This window comes from Megalobrama amblycephala, linkage group LG3, assembly GCF_018812025.1.
Source record: "Megalobrama amblycephala isolate DHTTF-2021 linkage group LG3, ASM1881202v1, whole genome shotgun sequence".
In the NCBI taxonomy this organism is placed as follows: Eukaryota; Metazoa; Chordata; class Actinopteri; order Cypriniformes; family Xenocyprididae; genus Megalobrama; species Megalobrama amblycephala.
In genome coordinates, this window is record NC_063046.1 from 24,680,593 (window position 1) to 24,699,878 (window position 19,286).

Consider the following 19,286-nt stretch of genomic DNA (forward strand, 5'->3'; position numbering starts at 1 on the left):
GTGCAGGTCTGTACCAGCTCCACGACAAAGACGAACGGGTGGTCGCTTATGCCAGCAAAACCTTGCTTCCCCCAGAATGCAAATACTCAGACTGCGAAAAAGCCTTGCTTTGCACTGTATGGGCCATTCAGCGTTTCTCCAACTACATTGGAGCTCAGAAGGTTATCATTGAAACGTGTCACCAACCAGTGACCTTCCTCAACAGCCAACGAATCAGGGATGGCATGGTAACCAACGCCCGCATAGCTACATGGTTAATGACGCTCCAAGGACGAGACGTCGAGGCAAGATATGCCCAAAACCACAAATCCTCACTGGAAAACGGGCTAGCAGCCTGTCAGAGCTGTTCAACAGACACGCTGAATACCTCAGCAGAAGCCAAAGAACCGGCACCACCGCAACTGACAAACTATAGGTACTTCGAGGAGAATGTGTGTGAAGGCATGCCAACAGCATATGTCGATGGTTGTTCCTACAATCAACAGGGCAACTTGAAAGCGGGAGCAGGCGTGGTCTGGCTCAACAATGACCCTTACCCACCACAACAGTTCAAGTTAGGCCCTCACTCATCGCAATATGCAGAGATAGCAGCCGTCCTCATCACCCTACAACTGGTCGCCTCCCACAACATCAAAGAACTCCTGATATGTACTGACTCGAACTATGCCCGTCTAAGTTTCACATGCCATCTAGCTGGATGGAAACAGAATGGATTCAAGACAGCTAACAACAAGCCTGTCAAACATCAGGAACTTTTCCAAGCATGCAATGCCATTGTCACCACACATGACATGATCATCTACTGGAAAAAGGTCCGTGGTCATTCACGCCAACCAGGGCAAGACAAAGATCTCAATGACCAAACCGATGCCCTTGCCAAAGCAGGTGCATCACATGGAGAGCCTTGGAAATTCCCTTCCCTCCCACCCAACCCTTCAGTTGCAGCCATAACCCGCCACCAGCACGCCGCTGGTGCGCAAACCCCCACCTCCTCCCATGTTGAACTCTCACCTCAGTTCACTGCTGATGATCTCCTCACCCTCCAAGCATCGGATCCCATGCTGCAAACCATTGCCGCTCACATTTCCGACCCATTAACTCATCCCATTTCCACCTCCGACCTATCCAAGTCCTCTGATCTCCGCCATCTTCACTCAATCAAGCACATGCTGCATCTCAAAAACGGCGTTCTCACATATGTCCCTGAGCCCCTAACTGCGCCAAAGCTTGTAGTTCCTCAGAGCCAAAGGGGGATAATGCTGACACACGCCCACGATGCACCATGCGCTGGACACCATGGCGCCAAGGCCACCTATGAAACGCTCAAACAAGTAGCATATTGGCCTGGCATGCAGCAAGATGTGACGGAATACGTAAAAGGATGCCTGGTGTGTTGCCAGTTCCAACCGGCAAACCCAAACCACAGAGCACCACTACAACGGAAAGGAATGACCTTCCCATGGTCAGACCTCCAAATAGATTGGGTAGGACCCCTGCCACGGTCAACACGGGGTAACTAATACTTCCTCACCGTGGTTTGCGAATTCACAAAGTGGGTAGAGTGTCTCCCAGCTACCAACGATACAGCAGAAACAACAGCCTGCCTGTTAATGAACCACATCTTCTCAAGATTTGGACTGCCTCTCAGAGTCAACTCTGACCGAGGAACCCATTTCACCGCTGAGGTTATGCAGGATGTATGGAAACTCCTGGGCATACAGGCCAAGCTTCACATAAGCCATCATCCAATTTCCTCAGGGCAGGTCGAACGGGCCAACAAGACAGTGGCAAGCATGTTGAAGAAGTATGTGTCCGCCAACCAAAAGGATTGGGATATCAAGCTCCCTCTGGTACTGATGGCCATCAGGGCCACCCCTCACAGGTCTACCGGAGTAGCCCCATTCGAAATGATGACAGGGCGACAAATGACACTACCGCTACACCTGCTGTACCAACCTGGTGACATGAACCTTGTCACCGCCTACACCACTCACCAGTATCTGGAAGAGTTGCATCAGCACCTGAGAGCGACTTTCGCCTTCGCACAACAAAACCTCCAAAGAAGTGCGGAAGGTCGTAAAGCCTACTACGACAAAAGGGCCTCTTACCAAGAACTCGATGTCGGAGACAAAGTGTGGTACTACAGCTTTGCCCAGCCAAGGCAGAAAGCTCCCCATCGCCTGTCAAAGAAATTCCTACCTCACTGGACAGGACCACATGAGATTGTGGACAAGCTCTCACCTGTCGCCTACCGAATCAAAATCAGACGAGGCCGCAACGAGCATGTCCTTCGATGGGTCCATCGAAACCAGATAAAGAGGCACCAAGGTTCCAACCGACAGGAAAAGGGGGAGGTTCAAACCCACTGACACAGGCCGACAATCCCCTACTCTATACCCCACTAATGACTCTGTCATTCTAGGGAAAGTTTTTTTTTTCTATTTTTATTTTACACAACACTTACACACGCTCCTCCACAGCACTGCTAGTGACAACCTCTAGTAGAAAGGAGTTGCCTCACACATGTGACACTCACTTTGCTCTCGTAAACTCAGTGTCCTTGTGTCTCTTTGTGTTTTCTTGTCTCTCTCCTCATGCTTTCTTTTTCCTCTTTCACTATCATTAGTCTTCCTCCTCAGTTTGCCCATTATCGATTCGAATAATATTTACCGGCTCAAAGACGTTGTGAATGTTTGATTTTGGCAAGGGAACACCTATGTCAAAATACACACTCCTGAGGTTGTGGCGTACCACGACAACAACAAACAGTTGTACCTGGCCCCAAACCTAAAAATGTGCACGCCAACTAAAGACATTCATTACCTTTGCCCAAGTAAACCATTCGTCCGCGACAATACCAAGGGCATCTGCGGCCTAGAATCAATTAGACCCGACACTAGCTGCCCCGCTGAAGCTACACCATGGTCTCAAGTCGAGGCAACGCAAGCCGAAATCATAGGAAACCGATGGTTAGTCAACACCCTGCACGTGCCGCTACCCTTACCTATGATCAACACGATACTGCCACGCGCATCATTCTGCCTAACCAAACCCTCTGGATCAGTGTCCCTAAGGGCTCGATCCTCCACATAGACGATCTTGCATTGTATCACCTTGGCGACGATGAGTACCAGGCGGAACTTGAAATCTCACCGTTCTTCAAACAGCATTCCTTCGTCCTCGATCCGGAATTGGAAGAAAGGATCAGGGAGGAAGGAACACAACTTATTGATCTGACTCCTGTTGATACAGCCTTAGAAGCTATAGCTCGCCTTCCGCCCGCTGGCGTGTCATTCATTCGGTCTTGGTCTGCTGCTGACACAGCACTTTGCATCTCTACTGTTGTAGGATATATTGTGACCTTGACACTGGCCTTCATCCTGCACAAGCGAATGAACGCCGTGCAAGAATCTTTCGATAGATGCACGTCAGGCGTCCCGCGCATTTTCCGACGTGATAGAACTGACCAAGAACCTGAACGCGAGAACTCAACCAACCTGATTGAAATTATGCCTCTACCTCCTCGTCGAACCACTGACAATTAGATTAGTCGAATCCACCAATTACAACTGATCTTAAACAGTACGACCCTACGTTAGCTGAAGTGTTCCGAACCCGTTTATTCCAAGATACCCAAGTCCTTCCCCAGAATTCAGTCAGTGATGGAGATGTTGTTTGTGTCTTGTGTGTGTCTGTTCTCTCTCTGCCTCTTGTTCCAGTGCCTGCCGACGTTCGCACCAGGAACCTCGCCAAGCAAAAGGGGGACTGTAGGGCATCGCTCGACAGAACTTACCAATGACTTTATCAATGAACAACATGATTGAACAAAGCTTCATTTGGTCCAAAAGATCCATTTCCTGACAGGAAACGCCTAGCCTTAACAGAAGTGATGACGTGACCTCTTGTAATAAAGGACTCTGTCTAAAGGACTTCTTAGCTCATCAGCAATAAACTAATCAGAACCCATCACGTGGATCTGATCACATTAAATCTATTGATTCTCTCACAAAACCCTCTTGTATTATCGGACGGAACAGGAAAACACCCATCAACGGATTTAAAGACGAATCTGTCCTATCAATACCTCCCTTGTGTGAGCAATCCATCCTGACCCGGTCACTCGTGACTCCGGTCAAAGTTTAAACTATGCTTAAGGACTCAATCTTGAATCTCAAAAGGGACAATTGTCGATTACTTAAAGTATTAACTATATCCAGAATAACATTTGCTATGATGTGATTACTAACACGTTGGAGTCAATGCCGTATATGTTTGTATTCCCGTATGCCTCTTCTTTCTCTGGTAATCATTGTTTTAATTAGGTCAGTCTAATAATATGTGTGTAAGAAGTGTGTCATGTTTGAGTTCTAAATGCAGAATTTATAATTCTCTGTAATTCTGTGTGAATGAAACATTGAAATTCAGTATCAGGAAAATATTAAGAAACTTTATAAAGTTGTTAATAAAACAGGAGAATGTTCTGCAGATATCACGCGATGTGATCAATAGACAATAGACGAGGCGTGTCTAATCTCCGTAGCAACGTCTCATTGGAGGATCACTCCTTTAAAACTATGCTGTCCAAACAAGCTAGTGCTGGAAGTCAGAAAAAGCCAGAAGTCAGTCAGAAATCGCTCGAAATCGGTCAGAAGCCGGACTGAAGCACAGTCGTTGAAGCCCGGTAGCCGCAGCACCGCTACTTTGACCACGGCGGAAAAGTCGCATGGGTCACTGATAACTGATTGACCGGGGCTGATTTTCCATCGAACACCCGACTTCAACCACGAGCTGCGCCGCTGATCATTCGACAGCCGTCACATCCAGACTCCAAAACACTTCGTGAAATATCTGACCAAAGTCTCCCAAGAAGAGAGCCGCTCAAGCCAGACGCTCAGAACAGTTGCACCAGCCAGCAGCATCCTTCAAAGCTTCCGCGCAACCCACAGGGCTTTCCCGAGAAGACGTCACCTGAAAGACAGCCAATCCAGAACGGGATTCCGCTGTACACGAGTCACGGAACAACCCAATTACCTCAGCTGTCACAGCAAACGCAGGTACAAGCAAACTTCTCTCTCTCTTGCTGGAAACTGGTGAAACTCCTTTAAACCTAAAGAATCAACCCAAAGCTCTGCTTTTGTGATTTTCCTCAGGTTATGAGTTAAGTTAGCACTGAACTTGGGACTTTTCATAACTCATCAACTCCGCGAATGTGTGTGCATGTATGTATGTGTGTGTGTGTGTGTGTTTAGCCTTAGTTTCCTGTAATCATTAGAAGTAGTCAATAAATCTTGTTTTGATTTTCACGAGTTTCTTGTGCTGTGTGTCAAATTACTGCCTTAAACGTAAAAGATCAAGTTACCTCTTGCTTATAATATAATAATTACAATAATAACAATAATCATAATAAAATATTGTTACTGTTGGCCGCAGAATAATATTTTATCCAGAATTGGTAAAATACTCTAACCTCAATTTTCGCTGGACGAATAATTGATGAAGTGTTAAATATTAATTCTGAGTCATTTACAGTGAATCATTTACAGTTGATTCAATTCTTATTCCCTGTAACAATTAAATTGAGCTAATAAATAGGCTAAGTCCTTACACAGACTACAGTTGGTCCAAAATGCGGCAGCTAGAGTTCTTACTAGAACCAGAAAGTATGACCATATTAGCCCAGTTCTGTCAACATTACATTGGCTCCCTATTAAACATCGTATAGATTTTAAAATCTTGCTACTTACTTATAAAGCTCTAAATGGTTTAGCTCCCCAATATCTAAGCGAGCTCTTGGTGCATTATAGTCCTTCACGTCTATTGCGATCTCAGAATTCAGGCCAGTTGATAATACCCAGAATATCAAAATCAACTGAAGGCGGCAGATCCTTTTCCTATTTAGCACCTAAACTCTGGAACAATCTTCCTAGCATTGTTCGGGAAGCAGACACACTCTGTCAGTTTAAATCTAGACTAAAAACACATCTCTTTGCTCTTGCATACACATAACACATTATCAATACATTAACATTTTTTCAAATCCGTTAAAGGATTGTTACGCTGCAATAATTAGGTCGGCCGGAACCGAGGATAATTCTTATAACACTAGATATACCTGTACATCAGAATAAGAATGGCATCTACGCTAATATCAGTCTCTCTGCTTATCCTGAGGTTTGCCGGGTGCTGGATCCAGGCCGTATCCAGATCAGATGGAGAACCTGTGTCTGGACCTGACTACAACGTAGCCCAGGAGACAATGGGCCTACAGATCCAGTTCTGGCTGCATCTATAATTCAGATTTTTAAATCTCTGTATCCGCTTACATATATTTATATATAATCTATTTTTAATCTCTATAATAAAAATGTATATTTCAGATTTTGATCTCCATATCCATTTACATATATTATATATATCTTCCAAGGGGTTTTTTCCCTCCTAGGACTTTTTTCCCAGTGTTAGCACGCTGGGTTTTTCTCCTAGGGGGTTTTTTCCACCCCTGGGAGTCAGCCGACATTGGCTTAATGTAGCACCATCTTGTATATGTTACATATTACCACGCTTGCTTGTACAGCTTATTTTTAACCACTTCTCTTTTTTCTGTGCTTCTAATATGTAAAGCTGCTTTGAAACAATTACCAATTGTAAAAAGCGCTATATAAATAAATTTGACTTGACTTGACTTGACTTCAGTTATTTTTTAGGACGGCCTTAATCGGCCGCCTGGCATTGTTGGCTTGTTGAGCTTCGCTTTATTTCCTCTTATCTGTGAAGATTTAGAGTGAAGCCCAGGCTTTGCTAGGTATGTGGCCCTGTTGGCCACAGCTTAGCGGCCCAGGCTAGAGCTAGGTTAGGTATTTATTGTTAATCACCCTCTGTAATTACTATCCCTTGTTAGGTTGTATAGTTCCTAGTTCTGGCCTCCTCCTGAGGGAGTTGTTAGGCCGTATGCCCATTTCCCCTTATTTATGTAGGTGCAATGACTGAGGTTAACAGCTAAGGTAGCAGGCTGTTATTAGCCTCCCTGGTGCTGTTTCTCAGGTGGTAAGCCATTATCTTTGCGTAGATAAGTTTATGCAGTGTATGCTAGGTCCCACTCTCTAGAACTTTATTCATGCTATGAAATTGTCTTTCCCCTGAGCCACTTGAATTGACATTCAAGTTTGAGTTACGGTGCTAGCTTTTTAGCTTCTGTCCTCTAGGGTTCAGTACAGATCTATAATTCTGTTTGGTGAGAGCATTTATCTTCTTTAGGATGGCATGCATTTACAAAGCATTCTTTCTGCTTTGGGTTCTAGTTTTTGCCCTACATGTATGTGAGCTTTAGTCTAGTGCTGCCACAGGTTAGCACCTGTTCTCATAATAGTAGGCTTGTGTTAGCCTCTATTTAAGAGCGTGGTGACTATTGTACTCCCCGGTTAGGGTTTGTGTGTTTCACTGAGTGTATCACCTGTTGGATTGCACACTCAGGTTGAGTGTAGAGAGCCTCACTTTCAGTTTTGTTTCTGTTAGCTCCCACTAGTTGATCATTGCCACAACAGCTATATTGCATATAACCGTAGGAGTTGTAGGCTCTAATGGATTTAGCCTCCTTCTAGTTTGCAGCTTGTGTTTACAAGTGTTGTTAGTATATGGTCATGAGTTTTGCTCACATAGTTTAGCACTGCCACAGGTTTATGCTCGTGTCTGTTTGAGGTAGTAGGCCTTGTAGGCCTCCCTTAGACCATGATAGCATTTCATTGTACCTCCTGTAATTGTGTAAATTATGGTACATTGCCTGTTGGAATGTGCAGACTTAGCTCAGGTTGTGTAAAGCTAGTTACCCACAACTGTCTGCTGGGTTAAAACTGGTCCCCTTTTTGAACTTGGTCCCTTTCATATAAGCACTAGCGGGCGCCACGTGTGGCTGGAGTTGTAGGCCCCGTTTAGGCCTCCTTTCAGATTACATGTTGGCACAGTTCTGTGTTGGTTTTGTATGACCCATCACAATGGGTGTGGTCATGATTGCCACTAGCTGATGCCACGTGTTTACAAGTTGTAGGCCTTCTAGGCCTCCTCTGTAGCATGTTGGAGTTCGGTTGTGTACTCCTCTCACTTTGAGAGTAAAAAGTGTTTTTACTGAGTACGTTTCTGAGTGGCTGACCTCTCAGGGTGAGTTTTTGTGATTAACCTTACTGCGGTTCGGTTTTCTGAATTTGCTTCCTTGAGCAAGGTTTATGTTTATCCTTTAGCTCTAGTTGAGCTAAGTAGCTACCTTGTAAATAGGGTGGTTCTGTTTGCTCCTAGAACTTTAGTGGCCACTAGACTAACACTGCGTGTTTACAAGTAGTAGGCCCTCGGGGTATGTAATAGTGTACTCCTCTCGCTGAGAGAGTTAGAGGTGTTTTACTGAGTACACTGCTGGTCGGCCAGGGCCCCAGGTGACTTATTAACCCTCTGGAGTCTGAGGTTGATTTGGGGCCTGGAGAAGTTTTGACATGCCCTGACATTTGTGCTTTTTTCATTTGTTCATGAACACATTAATGACACAAGTGTCATTACACTGTATTCAACACAAACTAGGCTACCATAATATGTGAGGAACATGTATGTACATGTTTGTGTTTTTGAAGGAATAACGTTTATGCGTGGTTATTGAAAAAACAAAAAACTTAAGTCACTGAAATAAGGCCAAAAAAAGTATATTAAATCTGTGTTCATAAGACCTCTGGGTATTGGAGGTTGTAGACTAGAGTTTTTGCTTCAGAATTATGTAAAAATTATGCTGCCTACATATAAAACAATATATTGATTTAGTTTTTGTAAGTCACTTTTTGTCAAGAAACACAGTATGCATGGAGGCGTGAATCTGCATGAATGATGGGCCATTTACACCTGAGAAGACAAAAGAATCACATAATAATGACCTGAAATGACTTGCATATTAATGAGGCCTTTCAGTCAGGTAGGATGTGAAAAAACCCTCTGTAATAATGTCTCAGCTCATCATAAACAGCAATACTGTGAAATATTATTACAATTTAAAATAATGGTATTCTATTATATTCTTTAAAATATAATGTATTTCTGTGATGCAAAGTGTCTGAACAATTATGTTACCTCTATGGCATTTCATATAGGCTTTTAGCTTAAAAGAACGCACATTTGGAGAAATATTGATGGATTCTTATATGTTTATGTCAAATTTCTATACAGAGGAGTAATATTTATTCAATATTTATTCTATATATCATCACTATGAGTGCTGGATACTGTGTTTTCAATTCATACTTGCAGCCGGAGGGCGCTCTGTGCACCTTTAGGCCACAAATTCATATAAAGAAGAAGAAGAACCAGAAACTAACTGCATGTCTTCTAAAGCTCGCTAACCATGGCTTTAACATCCAGATAAACACTTTTCAAGATAATAAATACACGATTGAGATGATGTTTGCATGTATTGCTTCTGAATTTGCCTCTGAATAGCGCTTGTTCTGTGGGCGTGGCCGCATTAGCAGATAATGAGCTGAATCACTGACTTCTGACATGGTTCTATTTTCATACAGATTACATAAACACAAAATGTTTGTTTTCGATTTGACTTGCACGATTTAAAACCTGACATTTCAACATTTCTTTAGACATAAGTTTAATTTTTTTGTCATTAGTATTCACTAAGTTACAGTTCGTTTTCTGAGAACTATCAGATTGGACTGGTTCAGAGGGAGACGAGAGATCACGCATCATGTTAGTTTTCTTTATTTTACAAAAAGCACAACATTTTGTTTTTGCTCTGAGTGTACACAAATGAAAGAAGATATTCAACAGATTAAAATGGTGTATAACTCTTCATTGTATGTGCAACATTGACAGAGTATTTTGAGTCTCTTTCACACTGGTAAGAAAAAAAACGCGGTGGTATCGCCAGCGATACCTCAGACCTCAGAGTGTTAACCACCCTGTAGTTCGGTTGTTTGTCCTTTCTAAAGTTTGTAACACTGCCACGAGCTGACGCCACATGTCTGACTGAAGTTGTAGGCCCAGGTTTTGGGCCTCCTTTAGTTCATGATGGTGTATGTTGTACTCCTCTTGCTTTAAAGAGTAAAAAGGTTCTTTTACATAGTACACTGCTCGTTGGATTGCGTTAGGTGGAATGTTATGTGGGCACTTTACAGTCTTATCTGCTGTTACTGAAGTCATGTGGTTTATTCTTGCTTCCAGCAAGATAGATGTTCAAAGTGTGCGGCCTTGTCAGGCTGCCCTTGGACTTCCCACTGTTGTGACTAAGTATATTAGCATAATATGTAGTTTCTACTCCACATAGAACTTTTGTCATGTTGTAGGCCCCTCTCTGGCTTCCATGATTATGTGCCTACAGTATGGTCTATCTGTTAGGTTGAGCTTTGTACTCCCTTGCTAGGACTGTTTTTGTAATAGTGCTTAGCTCCCTAAGCTGATCATTGGTTGAAGGCTTCCATAAGGCCTCCCCTTGAGGATCAACCCCCAGGCTGGTTTGTGTTCCCCTGTATCAGGGTTTCTAGCACACAGCCTCCTCAGTGCAAATATCAGGCGCTGAGTAGATCCTAGGGTTGAGCAGAGTATACTCCCCTCAATAAGAGGGTTCATAGCATTTAGCTGAGTTCTGCTCTCCAGAATTCCTGTCTCTGCGCATGGGTTTGAGTTGCCTACTGCCTTTTTGCAGTCGCTCTTACTTGCTGTCTTCTCTAAGAATGCATCTGTTGAGACTCTGTATTCAGATAGGGTTGGCCAAGACTGAGTTTGTGCTATGTCAGATTAGGTCAGCCTCCCTGGTGGCATTGGGGTGACTATGTCCCCCTTCTAGTGACTGGCCGAAGTTCCCTTCGGTTCCTTGGCCACATTCCCTTAAAAGGACCTTCTTTCTGCGGAAATTTTGGTCCCAGAAGCCTTTGAGCGGCCTCGGTAGGCTTTCTACGGAAGGCCTCTGTGAGGTTCAGCTTGGGCTGTTGGCCGTAGAGAATGCTGTCACTGACAGACTTTGCGTGACCTGAGAGTGAGTTGCTATCTGGCATTTCTCTCGAAACTGCTGGACGTTTGTCTAGCCATCTTGGTATGCACTCTCCTCAAGCATGGCGGTGTGGGTATATCGTTCCCCATATGCGGTAACGCAGAGTTCCCTTTCGAAAGGGAGTTCGAAAGCATGGCGGCGTGGGTATATTGTTCCCCATATGCGGTAACGCAGTGTTCCCTTTCGAAAGGGAACGTCTCAGGTTACGTATGTAACCATGGTTCCTTGAGAACAGGGAACAAGACACTGCGTTGCTTTGCCATGCTTCGGGGCTGCCTGCTGAACAGTCCCTCAAGACGATAAGATACTGACTGATTCTCTAGGTGCTCCTTATATACTTCCGGGTCGCACTATGATGATGTCAACACTTTATAAGAACGTTCAGTTATAAGTCACTTATAAATTATTAGTTAGTGATGAACTAATCATTTACAAAACATGATTATATGTTCATAAATCATTAATAAGTGATATGTTTACATTTTATGAATGTTTTATTAATTCAGTTATACAAAATTCCCCAATGAGCTTTTGTGTTTCTAGCAGGGAATCTGCATATGAAACTGGTTGAGTTGTTTTGAAAAAACTATTGAAGATTCTTGTCATCCTAATATGTTGCATAGGTATCAACATCTCATATATACAAGCATTTAAATCTCCATGATTCGAACCCATAGACACTAAACATGGCATAATTGAAGTTACATTAAATGTATCATAAAACATGCAAATACAATACTGAATACAATACAAGAGACCATACACAAACAGTAAAAATGGATACCATGTTCTGGAGATATGCATTCATTTATAGAACAGTCTGTCTATCCATTAATGCAGGAAGGCCTGTTTTCAGGCTTTGAATGTCTTCCCTATGGCCTGACTCACAGTGACTAAACTATGCATTGGCCTGCATAGTTTCAGCTTGTAAAACCATGGCGACCAGTTTTATTACCTTAGGGGTTGGTCAGACACCATAACTTGCATTCAATGAGGGTGTTAAGAATATTTGTTAAATAAAACAAATATTTGGGTCTGATTTATCTCAGTCGTAATATAATCCCCCGTTTCGATCATTGTCCCTCCTATGGGCAACAGAGAGCGACGATGAAGGTACAGAAAGATCAAGCTGAGTGTACTGTCTTCCATAGCTTCTCCCAGGGCTTGGCTGGTACCTGGGCTGTTGCTATGGTGACAGTTCGGTGCTGGTCTGTGAGGCTTTGATCACATGTCTCCTCCTTTCAGGACTCTGAACTGTTATGTGAGGTTGTTTACCTTCTGTTTTCAAACCCATGAGCTACAGCTAAGGAGATGATACTCTTGATCAGCCTGGTGTGGCTGTAACTTTGGCTTGGGTCATGTGTCGTTGGTCCTCTCCTCTCATTGTCCAGTTGCATTTGGCTCTGGTGCTGTTGGTTGTCAGCAGCCATGATGGCTGTCAGTCCTTTGGGTCTCCCGTCTGGGAGGTTAAGCAGAGCATCTGCAACATTTTTGACACACTTGTGGCGAGAGAAAGGGTGAGGGACTGTAGCATATGCACACTTATCAGGACAGTCAATAAAATCTGGAATCTTCAGAATGCTTTTAGCATGCTGGACTGTGTTGTAAATCTCACATCGGCACCGGCCGGTCCAGAAAAACAGACACTTTGACACTTTTGTTACTCTGTCAGAAATTAAACAGAGAATCCCACTTCCTAGCTCTGGAGACTTCAAAGGATCACCCCCTCCCTTGGTGGGCCCAGAGAGGCCAGCCAAATTCCAACACACACCACAAAGACACATACACACACACTAAGGACACACACAGACACACAAACATGCATTGAAGACTGTATGTGTAAAATATAATTATGCCTAAATGTAACGGCTGTTGTATGTCAAATTGCATATAGTTATTCCCACTGTATAAGCTTAGCTTGGTTTGTAGTTGTGCTAGTGTAATTTCTAATGATACTATTGTCTGTAAGCCATAACTTCTTTTATATGCCTTTCTGATCTGTCGAGTTTGGTCTCGTTTTAAAGCTCTTGCTACCTCTTATTCACTGAAATATGTCACATAGCTGACAAATGCATATTTCTATTTGTTTAATGGTACTGTGAAGAAAGTACTATCCGATCTGATACCCATAAATTATGCAAATTCAGCCAGGAGACAAGACAAAGGAAAAGTTTCCCCCGCCAACTTTGCACCTATGTCATTGGCTATTCCAACCAAGGAGGTGTGGTTTTCCATAAAAGCACCAACACACAACACACAGCTCTTCAAGAATAGTGTCAATGCAGGCAGATCAAAGCACTGTTGAATAAATGTCAAGAATACTGTTAAATGTCAAGTGTCCCCAACTAAGCAAGCCAAAGGCGACAGTGGCAAGGAACCCAAACTCCAACAGGTGACATCAGGTGGCAAACAAGTGGCAAATAGGTGTTTAAATGGAGAAAAAAAACCTTGGGCGAAACCAGGCTTAGTCGGGGGGCCAGTTCTCCTCTGGCGAACAGTGCTTTGTTACGAATCAGGTTGCTATCATAAATCTGATAGGATCGCAACATTCAAAGTATTTATTTCAGTTCCATCCAGTTGAGGATCGTATTCATCACGCCGGTATGGATGGTTTGTTGAGGAACTGTGCTACTGGCTGTCGTGTCGATGAGGCCTTAACAGTGGATGATCTAGTCGACTCGATCTCTGCTGATACTTCAGGGCTGCGTTGTGGTCGTGTCCAATTGAGGATCGTATTCATCACGCCGGTATGGTCGGTTTGTTGAGGAACTGTGGCACTGGCTGTCGTGTTGATGATGTCTTCACAATGGATGATCTAGTCAACTCGATCTCTGCTGATACTTCAGGGCTGCGTTGTGGTCATGTCAAGGCGCAGGTCCTTGGTCCCAGCTGGATACGGCCCGGATCCGGTTGACTACGGTAAACCTCGGGATAAACAGAAAGACTAATATTAGCGTAGATGCCATTCTTTTTCTGATGTAACGAGTACATCTGGTGTTATAGGAAGTGTTCCCGGTTCCGGCTGACCTAATTTATGCAGCCTAATAATCCTTTAACGGATTTGAAAATATAAATTGATAATATGTTATGTGTATGCCAGGTTAAAGAGATGTGTTTTTAGACTAGATTTAAACTGACAGAGTGTGTCTGCATCCCGAACAATGCTAGGAAGATTGTTCCAGAGTTTGGGTGCCAAAAAGGAGAAGGATCTACCGCCTGTGGTTGATTTTGATATTCTAGGTATTATCAGCTGGCCTGAATTCTGTGATCGCAATAAACGTGAAGGACTATAATGCATTAAGAGCTCGCTCAGGTACTGGGGAGCTAAACAATTTAGTGCTTTGTAAGTAATTAGCAAGATTTTAAAATCTATACGATGTTTAACAGGAAGCCAATGCAGTGATGACAGAACTGGGCTAATATGGTCATACTTCCTAGTTCTAGTAAGAACTCTAGCTGCTGCATTTTGTATGAGCTGTAGTTTATTTATCAAGCTGGAGGAACAACCACCCAGTAGAGCGTTACAGTAATCTAGCCTTGAGGTCATAAACGCATGAACTAACTGTTCTGCATTTTTCATTGAGAGCATATGTCGTAGTTTAGATATATTTTTAAGATGGAAGAATGCGGTTTTGCAGATGCTAGTAACATGGCCTTCAAATGAAAGATTGGTATCAAAGAGCACACCCAGGTTCCTAACTGACGGCGAAGACTTAACAGAGCAGCCATCAAGTGTTAGAAAGTATTCTAGGTTACTGCGTGAAGTAGTTTTTGGTCCAAAAATTTGAATCTCTGTTTTTCTGAATTTAGTAGTAGGAAATTACTGGTCATCCAGTTTTTTATATCAGCTATACATTCTGTTAATTTAGCGAATTGGTAAGTTTCGTCAGGGCGTGAAGAAATATAGAGCTGAGTATCATCAGCGTAACAATGAAAACTAACGCCATGCTTCCTAATGATATCTCCCAAGGGTAGCATGTACAGAGTGAAAAGCAACGGTCCTAGTACTGAGCCTTGCGGTACTCCATATTTAACTTGTGATTGATATGACATCTCATCGTTTACTACTACAAACTGATAACAGTCAGATAAGTATGATTTGAACCATGCCAATGCAATTCCACTAATGCCAACATAGTTTTCGAGTCTATTTAGAAGAATATTGTGATCAATAGTGTCAAATGCAGCACTAAGATCCAGTAACACTAATAGAGAGATACAACCACGATCTGATGATAAGAGCAAATCATTAGTAACTCTAATGAGAGCAGTCTCAGTACTATGGTACGGTCTAAATCCTGACTGGAAATCCTCACAGATACTATTTCTTTCTAAAAAGGAACATAGTTGTGATGAAACCAACCCTGTATCACATGAAATACGTTCTGAGGAAACTATTTTGCAAATCGCAATTACGTTACATGCCAACATATAAGCAGTGCTATTACGTTGGTCCTTAACCTAATATAAGCAGTGCTATTACGTTGGTCCTTAACCTAATAAAGCCAATTTATTGCAGTGCTATTACGTTTGTCCTGAACATAATACATCCAAAGCAGGTTTCTTTTCACACGTAGCAGCTAATGCTGTTCATTTTGTTTTAATTATTTACTCCCTTTTTTCTGATCGGGCTACAAAATATTATTTATGCCAGGGGGAGTCAAATGGCGGCACCCAGATAATTTTTATCTGGCCCTCCAACTGGTTTTTGATGTTTAAAACCGCTCGCAATCTGATATCAAAGTCCCCGCAAAGGTTTAGCGTTTTCAGCGGTGAGTTTAACGTTGTTGCAAAGATTTTTCTGATCTCGCCAGAATAATGTGAAACTGCTACGTTTTGGTTGCTATGAACAATATTTTATTTTCTGCATCAAAATAAGGTTTGATTACATTTTAAGCAAAAAATATATATTATTTATTTTCATAATATTCATTCAGTGAATGTACATAATCACTCGCTTGCGCGTTGTTGCAAAGATTTATCTGATCTCGCCAGAATAATGTGAAACTGCTACGTTTTGGTTGCTATGAACAATATTTTGAGTTAGTTTCTGCATAAAAATAAGGTTTGATTACATTTTTAGCGAGAAATATATATTCTATTTTCATAATATTCACTCAGTGAATGTCAACCCGTTCTCACTCCTGACCGTTCTCACGCTGAAGAAGTCTCATTCAGAACACATCGCGATATTTGGCATCAGTTCGCGTGTGCTGGATGTTGGTAAGTAGTCGTAAATACGCTGTTCTAATGTTTGATATAATGTCTTTTCTGTTTGCAGATATTAATCAGATTAACGTTAGCTCCCTCATGTTCAGTCACTGCATTATATCTGTCACCTCCGCTAAGGTTTTGCTTTTCATTGTTTTCTATATTAAATACTAAACTAGGGTGATTAAACACTGTCACGTGACGTGCAATATATTGCACAATATATATAACATATTCATATCAGGTTCAAAGTAGTACAAGTGTAGTTTCAAAATGGTATTTGTTGTAGAAGCACGGTAAAAAACAACACTTACCATGGTTTTTACCACAGTATTGGTAGTTTTAATGTGATTTTTGTTGTAAATACAGAGTAACCACAACACTTATCATGCTTTTAATGCCTAATAATGTTAAATCCAAAAACTGTAAGGTCAATAAGAACTTCTTTCCTATATATATTTATATATAAACCTATATATTATAAATAATGATATTTTCTTTTCTCTTGTTTTAGCTGAAAAGACAAAAAGGGCCTTTTGGAAATGGATGAAGGAGACAGAAAGCTGCAAAGGCAAATAATTGCAATGGTATGTATGTGTTGCTTTTAACCCTTTATCAAACATTTTATCAAGCATTTGTTAAATAGTCTCACAGTAAATTAAAATTAAAGTCAAATCCTGTACATATTTATCACCTTATTTGTAAATCAGTTGTGCCCCTTCTTGGACAGTTGGACGTCCCACACATAAAAGTTTATATTAATTCCATTGAATTCTTTAAAATGATTACAGATTGGGCCCAAAATGTTCCAATGATACATGATGTCTCTCCGCACCTCATAACTACCTCTGTTTGCAAGAGTGGAAATTATCATTTGACTTGTCACATGACATCAGATATTCAATTATTTTGTCATAATCAAAATAATTGAATATCTGATGTCTATTCAATATCTAATCAGTTACACTGCTGATAATGTCCTGCTTGCATGTGAAACATGTTATTTTTTTATTTATTCTTTTAAATATAAATATAGCTTGCTATTAAAGATATGTTTAATCATGGAAATGCCCACATATCAGTGAACTTATTACATAAATGCATTTAACATTTAATTATGCAACACTCTTTACAGAAGGAAATCCTACAGTTATGTGTAAATTGACAACTTGAATGTGATGTAATAAATTTACCTTCCTTTCTGTCTTGCAGGATTACTTGCAGATTACTTAGTCCTTCTTTTTAGGATCTCTACAACATCAAACTCAACAGCTCTTTTAAGAGCCGACCCTCACAAGAGCTACTAGTGAGTCGCTGCAAACCTGCCGTGATCAGCCCTTTCCAGGTAAAGTTTCTAGATATTTAAATCAGTATTTACTCATCAAATGCTCTCCTGGATGGTATGGTAAATTAACTGATTTATAACTGTCTCAATTTGTATGTTTTAAGAACAAGAGTAATTGCACACAGAGTAAGTAGAGACTTTCTTGTTTTTCTGTGCAGAGAAGGAAGACCAGTCCTTATATCAAAGCAAGCTCATCGAAGTCCTTTGTTTAGGGTGAGGAAGGAACATGACCATCTCATGCCCAAAGAAGACAGAAGTCCATTGGTATGTCTTGTGTTGAGGCAATGCTGTAATATGTAGTACAGAATTTAATGTTGTTCTCTCAAAGGACTATTAAGTTCTTAAAAAGTTCTTAAAAACTGTTCCTTCTGGGTTTTTTTTTGTTTGTTTGTTTGTTTGTTTTTTTAGATAAAAGCAGACAGGGAAGCTTTGGAAGATAATGAGTTAATATAATATAGTATAATAGGAATTAAATAGTAAATGTTCTTTAAATTATGTGTAATACCTAGTTTTTTTGGCTTGAAATAAGGCCTTATACTGCACAGACCTAAAACATTGTATTTGTGTTTTAAAACAGATAGCAAGTGAAGTCACTAACAGAAGATCCTAGAGGAAAAACGACTGATGTGCGGCTACGGAGGAACACAAGAGGCAGAAATATGCATGGCCATGGCTTCTTCATGAGTACGGTAAGTCCTGTGCCTATTCTTAATTCTTGCCTTAAAGTTTTTATTGCAGTATTTTAACAATTTTACATTGTACAGGTTATCACTTGGTTTTTGACCAAATTATGCTCTTGAAACAAGAAACAGAAGAGTATGTTGTCCTGAAAGAAATCAAGGCTCAAAAGAGAGCATGCCTTTCTAAAAGATCTTTTAAAACAGGTTGCTGTTAATATGGGTAAAACAGTTTTTGTTCAGTACTTAGCTTACAGTCTGTGCTGCATTTTTATTATAATATATATATTGTGTACTGCTGTTTTGTAAAGTTAAATCAGGAACAGGCAACTCTAGCCCTTTTGCTGTCTCCTTTTTGAGGTGGAGAGTTTACCTCCAACCATAATTGAGCACACCTGAAAATTTTAACCAAAGTCTTCAGGTGTACTTATAGACAGTTATAGGCAGTTGGGTTTGAGGTTGGAGCTAAATCTGCAGGACCGTGGACGCTGAGGGCCAGAGTAGCCCACCACTGTTTAAATCATGCAGAACATAAGCTGACCTGGCTGTCCATTAAACTACTTAACTTGAATTGTCTGTGTTTTTTTGTTTTACTTTTAGACCAGGACTGAAGAACGCCTGACAATGGGATGTTAAGACTTCTTCCTCTGGTTGAGAAAAAGCTACAGCACATCAGTGATCACATCTTCTGGTCATCAGTTGTACTGTAGAGTACAACTGAACAAACTGTTTAGAAGAAGAAGAACATGAACATGATAGAGACATGTACAGGGAAGAGCAAGAACCCAGTTCAGCTGTGATAATGAATCTTTATTTTAAACTCAATATCAAATCTGTTTTCTGGATCGTAGTTGACTGGATGGGATTCTGTGGCGCTCATTTGTGCAATAGGAGTAAAATCTGTGAATGGATTATTATGACGTTAACGTATTTTTGAAGACACGTTTTTATTTATCTTGAATCTCATTTGTCTTTATGCAAATTTCAACCTTATGCTGTATCCTCCAATAAAGTGTTGTGTAATAAA

General features: G+C 41.4%; 1 long non-coding RNA gene across 3 annotated transcripts; it reads left to right on the forward strand.

Annotated features, from left to right (window-relative positions):
- Positions 1 to 16,014: 16,014 nt before the first annotated feature.
- Positions 16,015 to 19,286, forward strand: LOC125264901. 3 transcript variants are annotated; one of them, XR_007184157.1, is made up of 6 exons: positions 16,015 to 16,249; positions 16,752 to 16,824; positions 17,450 to 17,582; positions 17,741 to 17,846; positions 18,160 to 18,271; positions 18,860 to 19,286. It is a non-coding gene; the product is annotated as an uncharacterized LOC125264901 (long non-coding RNA). The 3 variants fall into 3 exon arrangements; XR_007184156.1 differs by having other exon boundaries at positions 16,015 to 16,824; XR_007184158.1 differs by having other exon boundaries at positions 16,015 to 16,824; positions 18,164 to 18,271.